Genomic DNA, 9,339 nt, shown 5'->3' on the forward strand with positions numbered 1-9,339 from the left:
AGACCTGGTTAGCTGCATCCAGTCGTCAACCACCTGAATGAATCCTAGCACCTCCAGAAGTTCAGGGACAGAGTATCTGAGAGCCTGGTCTGTCCCACCAACACTTCAATCCTTCCTTGCAGAACACAGCCAACAGGTCTCTTAGCAGAGAAGTAATTATGAATATGTTAGAAGCAGCTTATTTCATTTCTGGATGGCTTAAATTATTATAGTGTCCTTCTTTGAATTGAGTTAAGGTGTTTCTGGACATTTTATACTCAAACAAAAATGTATTCTATTTTTCTCTAGAGCATATAGACATAATAGCTCTCATCTCTGCAGTGAAAATTGAGACTCCAGAGAAAAACTCTATCCTAATTCCTTTCCACTCTACTCCAATGACAGTATTAAAAATTTTACTTTAGACATCATTCATTTAGGTGTTTCTTCTAGGATTATTTTATAAAATGTAAATGCCAGGAGGAGAATAATACATCCATCTGATTCATGTGAAGTCTTACTTTCCACCAGAATTTAGAAGACAATCTATTCATTCACTTTTTCATTCATTTAATGAATTCACTAATACAGTATCAACTTTGGGCCAGGTACTAGAGATTCCAATATGGATAAGATGCTCTTTGCTTTCAGAAGTTTAGTAAAAATCTTGACTAATCTAGAGCCAATTTATGTTAGAAAGCAGCTTTAACCAAATAGCTTTAAACGTTTGCCACAGAGCTGAGACTTATAATGAAACATATTCCTTCAGCTAGTATGTCCCTTCAGAATAGAGAGAAAAGTAAAGTCAGTCATGATCTGAAACTTTGGATTTTAATTCTGACTCCAGTCATTTCTAGTTTTGTGATCTGGAGGAAGTTACGAAGCTTCTTTCTAGCCTGTTTCTTCACCTACAAGACGAAGACAAGGCTGATCACATCACTAGGTGTTGTAAGAACTAGGTGAAAAAGATATGAAAATGGGCGGTAATCCTAATGATTTGGGAGGCCGAGGCAGGAGGATAGCTTGAAGCCAGGAGTTCAAGACCAACCTGGGCCACATAACAATATCTGGTCTCAAAAAATTTTAAAAACTTAGGCATGGTGGCACACACCTGTAGTCCTAGCTACTCAGGAGGCTGAGAGCCCAGTTCAAGATTACAGTGAGCTATGATAGTGCTACTGCCTGCCTGGATGACAGCCTGGATGACAGAGTGAAACCCTGTCTCAAAACAAAAGAGATATATATAAAAAACAATGTTTAGCAAATGAGTACAAAATTCTGTTCTAGCATTGTAAATGCCAGGACTGAAAGCTGTAGCATTTGTTTTTATCAATGCATAGTATTTAATTTCTAAGAGACAAAGTTATTCCTCTTTTCCTGAAAAGAAAATAATGCACTGTGCTGGGACAGCTTTGCAACTTGCCACCTGGATAACTTTATGCAAATTATTTGACCCCTCTGGACTTCTGTTTTCTTATAGTATTGTGGGGAGGGCTGAGTGAGACGTGGCGTGTATGTGAGAGTGCCCAGCACATAACAAGAGATCAACATGGGCTCACTAATTTTACTATTTTGAAGAGATGTTAAAATGGAAACACTTTCTGTTTGAGTGTCCCAGTTGAAGCCCTATTGGGAAGTCCTAGACACAGATGATAACTATATGCACATTACCAAAATGAGGTAAGAGAGCATCAGTGCAGAACATCCAGGGGAAGTAGTCACGAACCTGTGCTGACCACTCACCACCAGTATAAAGAAGAGACTGAAGAAGAAAGAAAGAAATGGGTAGAGACTTTCTTAAGAGAGAACTATATTATACCGTGAGTTCCATGTGGGACCATGGAGTTCTCCCTCACCGTAAGCCTGTGGAGAAGGGATTGCGCAGAACTACCTAGAGGGCTTGAGGAGTACCTTCTTGTTACTTGGGACGTGGTAGGTTGAACTCTGACATCACCTGCAAGACCCAAAGGGCTAGAGACTGTGGTTTGTTATCTTCTCTGGTGGCAAAGTATAAAAGGTGATAGAGTTGGGCATGACCTGTGTTCTCAAAGCTTGTCAGAAGAAAGGATACGTGAAAGCTTCCCACAGACTATGTGTACCCTGTATGAAAGAAGCTGATTTAATGACTTCTTAGATACTACCCGAAAGGGCTGCCTGAATTTGAGGGCAATGAGACTTCAGCAGAAAGGTGCTGGAAGTGTTCACCTGGTTATCTAGGTGCTTAAAGTGATCCCAGAGGAGCTACTTAGCCCGCATTAAGTAATGACGAGTCCCTGAAAAAAAGCCATGAAATTGTAAACCAAAAGGTATCTGAGACAGGTCTCAATCAATTTCAATTTAGATAATTTATTTTCCCAAGGTTAAGGACGCATCTCTGACACAGGCTCAGGAGGTCCTGAGGACATGTGCCCAAAGTGGTCAGGGTACAGTTTGCTCCTATATATTTTAGGGAGCCACGAGACAGTGTAAGAGGTACCTTGTTTAGTTAGGTAAGGTGGGACAACTTGAGGCGGGGACTTCCAGGTCATGAGTAGAAAATAGACAAAAGGTTGCATTCTTTTGAGTCCTTAATCAGCCTCCCACTAAATACAGAATTTAGTCTGGCTCAGTGAATGTGCATTTTACATCAACAATAGGGTAGAGGAAACAATCACATGCATTTGTCTCAGGTGAGCCTCAGATGGATGACTTTGAATTCTGTCTGCCCTTTGTCCACAAGGAATTTCCTCATGGGAAAATTGTGAGGGAGGTATGTAGCTTTTGAAATTTGTAGCTATCATATTTAGGAAGAAAATGGGAGGCAGGTTTCCCAGCTTGACATTTCCCTTGGCTTAGTGATTTTGGGGTCCTGAGTTTATTTTCCTTTCACAAAACCATCCTGAGGAGAATCAACTCGTACTTCCTGCCCAGTCAAGCAGTATCCATGCTAGCTTTGCACAGGATCTACCAAGTAAACTTCCATTTCCCTTGCTAGCCTTCTACCTGCATCCATCAGCCCTGGAGGAACCAGGGTGACATACTGAGGTAAAAGAAGAAAAGCAAAAGCTCCAGGCAGAACAAAGGGAGAAGCCTCCCGCACTCTCTTTTCCTGTGTTAAGTAGACAGCCCCAAGCAGGACTGAGCTTGAAGTGGGTACAACTAACTTTTAATACATTTTGGAAATATTTAAAAATCACTGCTCTACCATGGATACATTAATTAAGGAAATACAGAATTTATGTATTTAAAAGTAAGCAAAGGACTCTTTACTACTTACAAATAAGTGAAAATTCATGAAACTTGCCCTAGTTTCTATCTAAAAGTTTGGAAAAAATAACCCCACAGAGACTATTTGGATGAGCAAATGGAGGACAGAAATAAAGGTTTGTTTGTTTGTTTGTTTGTTTGTTTTGACATGGAGTCTAGCTCTGTCACCCAGGCTGGACCGCAGCGACACGATCTCAGCTCACTACAATCTCCACCTCCCGAGTTCGAGCAATTCTCCTGTCTCAGCCTCTCCAAGAAGCTGGGGTTACAGGCAAGCGCCACCGCGTCCGGCTAATTTCATATTTTTAGTAGAGATGGAGTTTCACCATGTTGGCCAGGCTGGTCTCGAACGCCTGATCTCAAGTGATCCACCTGCCTTGGCCTCCCAAAGTGCTGGGATTACAGGCGTGAGCTGCTGTGCCAGGCCTAAAGTTCCTTTCCGATTGCATCAAATCCAATGAGTCCTGCTCACTGAATGTCAGTGTCCTTAGAACTGCCCACGTCTACAATCTGAACAAAGAGTAGAGTTTCCTGGAGGTGTTCACATTCCTATGGCCCAGTGAGCATTTCAGAGAGACCTATTTGAAATGTATGTAGTCAGCTGGGTGGGTTGGCATGAGAACTAGCTTTGTTTTTTTTTTTTTGTTTGTTTGTTTCAATCACATAATCAGGTACTGACTTACCTAATTGTTCAATTAAGAGTCCATTTAATTATGAGGAAAGAACAGTGAAACCACAAGTATCTAGGATCTTCTTAGGAAGCAACCTAAGAGACTGACAACTTTTCAGGTACAAACTGCCAGTTCAGAGATAAAACAGACAAATGTTGAAACCTATTTTCTCAAATAGTGACTCTCAAACTTCAGAGGATGGATGCATCCTCCAGAAATCATGATAAAATCCAGATCCCCAGGCACAACTTCTGGAGATTCTGATACTCTAAGCTCTGGTTTGGGGCTTGGAAATGTACAAGAAGTTTCATATCGTAACCCCCAGTCTCACCATACACCTGCACTCTACAAATAATTCTCCCATAAAAATCATATTGCTTTTGGGAACTTAAATTTGTCAGAACAATACTAGACCTTAAAAAAAAGCTATTCCATAAAAAAAGTGCTATAGCTATACTGCCTTTCCATTTCACAGGTATTCATGATTCAGTAAGATTACTATGGTCCCCAAACCCAGAGGCTGTACGTTATCACTACCAGTGTGTGAGTTTTTAAATGCTTATCCAGGGCTGACCCATTCCCCTCTTCTATGCATGGAATCAGAATACTAACACCAGCTTCAGGGTTTATTCCTTCCAGAGTTCTCCATTAATCTTGTCATAGTAAATGCGAACTACTATTTCATATGGGTCCTCTTCAGGCCACAGGCTAATCAAAGGTCTCACCATAACAAATAGAGGTTCAACTTACAATAGGCATAAATATTTATGTTTAAAAATGGGCATTTTTAAGAACTCCAACAAATCTAAAAAATATTCTGATCTGTCGCTTTCCATAACAGTTCTCATGCTCTGCAGCCAGAGGCGTGGGCAGGAAATATTTGGCACTTTATTGCCATGCAAACTACAGGGATTATAAATTGGAAAGGCAGCGCATATAAACAAGAACAAAGACAGAGAAGGGGCAGAGGAGTCCTCCCCCACACATGACACAGTGTCCTTGGTGGGAACTGTGCTTTATTAATGCACAGTTGAAATTCTAATTACTTTGGAATTATAGGAGCCTTCTTTTCCTTAGAGAAGTAGAACATCTTATTAAACCAAAAAAATGCTAACTTCCTTATTCAATTCATTTTCAGCACACCACCATATTAAGAGTATCCTAAAATTTCTGCAGACCTAAAGGCTATTTCTGCAGGTTTGCCTAATATGTGTTAGAAAAATATAGTTCCTACCTGCAAGGACCTGTCAGACAATCCAGTTGGAGACAGAAAACAGATATAGAAGTAGCAACAATCCAAGGTAGATCATTAAAAGTATTACAATGAGGATGAAGTGAAATGTTATAGGCGTTAGAGGATGAGAGGAGATTGTTTCTAACTCAGAGGATCTGGAAAAGCTCCTTGATGATGCATCACTTTTGTATTTATATTTCCTAGCACAATGTTTGTAAAACATATGGTCCTGGAGACTTTAGCAGCATGTGACTACTCAATATGTCTTTTCAAGTCTAGCAAAGCTAGAAGTCCCTATGACTTCAATTGTACCCATTCTACATTAGAGAAATATCATTGAGCCTTTATTGTGGTGTGAGACATTTTGCTGAATGCTATAAATATAGGAGAGAAGAAGACAAGGTACATTTTTTTATGGAGCTAATCAGGGGAAAAGACAAGAAACAAAAAAATTTTTAATTTGTTTACAATTTATAATTAAAGATTGTTAAAGTGTTGCACAGGATGTAAGCAGGATAATGAAGGAGAAAGTAAGTGGGAAGAAGAGTGATTTTGGATAGTATGGTCAACAGAGTTCTCGGAGAAGTGTGAAATGGAACCGGATAATGTTGATTAGCCTGAGATGGGAAGAGGAGGGTAAAGAGCTGTCCAGGGGCAGCAAACAGCAAGCATAGAGGCCCAGAGTGGAAATGGGCCTGAACTGCTCAGGGAACCAAAGTGATTTAAAAGAAAAGAAAAAAAAAAAAAAAAAAAAAAAAAAAAAAAAAAAAAATAAAAAAAAAAAAAAAAAAAAAAAAAAAAAAAAAAAAAAAAAAAAAAAAACAGAAAACACCTGTCTACTTAGAATTCTATTTCTAGCAAAAATATTCTTCAAAATTGAAGGTAGGCCAAGAATATTCTCAATGAACAAAAAATGAAATGAATAGTTAACCAGCAAACCAGTACTACAGAAATGCCATATAGAGGTCTTCTGGTGAAGGGGAATTGATACCAGACTTAGACTCAGATCTATGGGGAAAAAAAAGAGAAAAATCTCAGAAATTATTCATATGTGGGTATCTACCTTTTAAAATTTCTCTTGATTTATCTGAAGGAAGCAAACAATTTAAGCAAAAATTAAAACACTGTATTGTGTATTATGCTGTTTATAATGTATGGTCATGTAAAATATATGACAACAGTAGCTCAAGAATGGGTCAGAGTAGAACAATATTGTTGAAAGACTATTATATTTTATATGAAATGGAGCAGTGATAATTTAAGGCTATATACTGTAATCTCTTAGAACAACAAATAAACAAACACAAAGAAAGAAAGCTAAAAAATACAGAGAAAATAAAATAGATTAATAAAAAGTATTTGATTAAGCCAAACTAAGGCAGAAAAGAAGGAATAGCAAAACAGAAAATGGAAGAAACAAATAGAAAACAAATAGCAAAATTACAGAGCTAAAGTCAACCGTATTAATAATTACATTACATATAAATGAATTAAATCGTCAAAAGGTCAAAACTCTCAGACTAGATAAAAAGTAAGATCAAATATACACTGAATTCAAAGGATGCACTTTGAACACTTACAGGTTGAAAGTAAAAGGACAGAAAAAGACATCCTATGAAAATAAGTTTAAGAAAGTAGAAGTGTCTATATTAATATCAGACAAAATAGATACCACGACAAGACCTTTTACCAGAGATTAAGAAAACATTTTATAATGTTAAAGGAAGAAATTCATCAGGAGAATCTAATAGTTTTAAATACAACTTAGCCAATAACAAAGCTTAAGAACACCTTGCAACACGCATCAATAATAACATTGATTATAGATTTAAATGTGAAAACCAAAACTATAAAAACATAGAAACAGGAAATATCTTCTAGAAAAACATAAAATAATATCTTCATAGAAATTACAACAGGCACAGATTTCTTAGGAAACAAAATGTATTCACCATTACAAAGTGATAAATTAGATTTTATAAAGAGCAAAAGCTTCTGCCTATAAAAGACATCCTTAGGAAAACAAAAAGATAAGACAGTGCCTGGGGAAAAATATTTATAATACGTGTATCTGATACAGGACTTGTATCCAGAACATATAATTAACTCCTACAACTCAATAATAAAAAGACAATCTAATGTTTTAAAGGGCAAAATAATTTATTAGGTATGTCATAAAAGAAGACATAAAAATGACCAATAAGCATATGAAAAGGTGCTCAACATCATTTGTCATCAGGGAAATGCAAATTAAAAGAAGAATTAAATACTATTGCATACCCACTATAAATGCTAACATCAAATTAAAACAATATCAAATGTAAGTGACCGTATGGAACAACTAAAATTTGGCACATTCCTGAGGGGATTGCGGAATGGGACAAAAAATTCCGAAAACGGATTGATAGTACTTAATAAAGTTAAACATATATCTACCTTATGACAAGAAATGTCTAGCAGTAGAAATTCTACTCCTAGATACTTACCTAAAAGGAGCAAATGCTTAGTACTAAAAAAAGATTTTTACAAGAATGTTTCTAGCAACTTTATTCACAATAGCCAAAACCTCAAAACAACCCCAATGCCCATCAACACAAGAATTGATAAACAAGATATGGTGTATACATGCAATGAAATAACACCTGGAAATTTTTTAAAAATCTATTGATTAATGGAACAACATAACCAAATCTCAGAAACATAATGTGTAGATATAGAAGTCAGACACAAAAAAGCACATACTGTATGATGCCATTCATAGAAAGCTCAAGAACAGCAAAGCTCTTCTGTATTAATAGATTTCAGAATCATGTTGCCTAAAAAGTGGTAGAAATTGACTGGAATCAGATAAAAGGGAATTTTTTAGAGTAATTAAAATGTTCTATATCTTGATTTGGGATGGTAGTTACAGAGTATATTCATTTACCAAAATCTGTCATATTGTATACTCAAGATCTGCACATCACACTTTATTTTTATTTTTTAAATGTTAGATAGATGTAGTTTGACACACAAACCTCTGCCAACTGGAAGCTTCAGGTTAGTCAGTTTCTGTCCTCATTAACTCCCTACAATTTTTATTGTTTTCCATTACTGGAAAGTAATCTTTATATTCATACTGATGCTTTGATAACCTCACAACACTCAAAGAAATATTTACATATGTTCTGCATTATAATCTTCACTAAAGTGGGAACTATTTTGAAAGATGATTAATATTATAAAGGTAGAAACAATAAGGTCTTTGTTTTTGAGTAATTTCCTTCTCTTCCACTTCTGATACATCCATTAATCAAACTGTCTTGTACATGGATTTGTCATCTTTGGGCAGAAAGAAAATAGCTAATACTGATATATGCCATATATAAGCACTGATGTGCTTACTTTACCCATTTTCCCATTTACTCATTTACTCTTTGCAACACTCTAGGGATCGATACTATTGTTATACTGATTTAACAGATGAGGAAACGGAAGTATGGAGACTTGCTCAAAACCATCTAGCTAGTGGGAGACAGAGTCGGGTTTTGAACCCACACATTCTGGCTCAAGAGTCTATACTCCTCCCACTATGAATATTGCCTCCTATGACAGGGACTAGAAATAGAATCAAGGAAGTATGAAAAGCTCTTTCAATATCATCTGGTCTAGTATTCTCATATCTGCCCACTTGACAAGTCAGAATCATGTAGGAGTTGTTAAAAACACGAACTCCAGCCTTATCCTAGATGATTATGATTCAGTAAATGTGGATTGGAACCTAGAAATCTATATATTTTTAAAGCTTCAAGGTTTGAAGAAACAATTGGTCCCTCCGAACTCCATAGGGTTTGTAGGAATTTGTTAAATCATTGACAAGCAGAATTGATTTTTGTGCCTGCCCTAATACCATTGGTGACATGAAACATCTTACACTTAGAGGCCTTTCTTCTTCCTTCTTCCTTTCCCTTTCCCTTTTCCTTTCCCCTTCCCTTCCCTTCCCCTCTCCTTCCTTCCTTTCTTTTCTTTCTTTCTCTTTCTTTCTTTCTTTCTCTTTCTTTCTTTCTTTCTTTCTTTCTTTCTTTCTTTCTTTCTTTCTCTCTTTCTCTCTTTCTCTCTTTCTTTCTTTCTTTCTTGTCTCTCCTTTCTTATTTCTTTCCTTACCTTCCTTTCTTCTTTCTTTCCTTTCCTCCTCTCTCTCCCTTTCCCTTCCCCTTCCCTCCCTTCCTC

The 9,339-nt window shown here is 36.9% G+C and overlaps 1 protein-coding gene across 1 annotated transcript in view; it reads right to left on the reverse strand.

Moving 5' to 3' along the window:
* ZMAT4 (zinc finger matrin-type 4) overlaps positions 1-9,339 on the reverse strand; it is a 380,154-nt gene that overhangs the window by 50,585 nt on the left and 320,230 nt on the right. The gene's annotated exons all lie outside the window — the stretch shown is intronic.

This window comes from Rhinopithecus bieti, unplaced genomic scaffold (genome assembly GCF_001698545.2).
Source record: "Rhinopithecus bieti isolate Rb0 unplaced genomic scaffold, ASM169854v2 scaffold_13689, whole genome shotgun sequence".
Classification (NCBI taxonomy): Eukaryota; Metazoa; Chordata; class Mammalia; order Primates; family Cercopithecidae; genus Rhinopithecus; species Rhinopithecus bieti.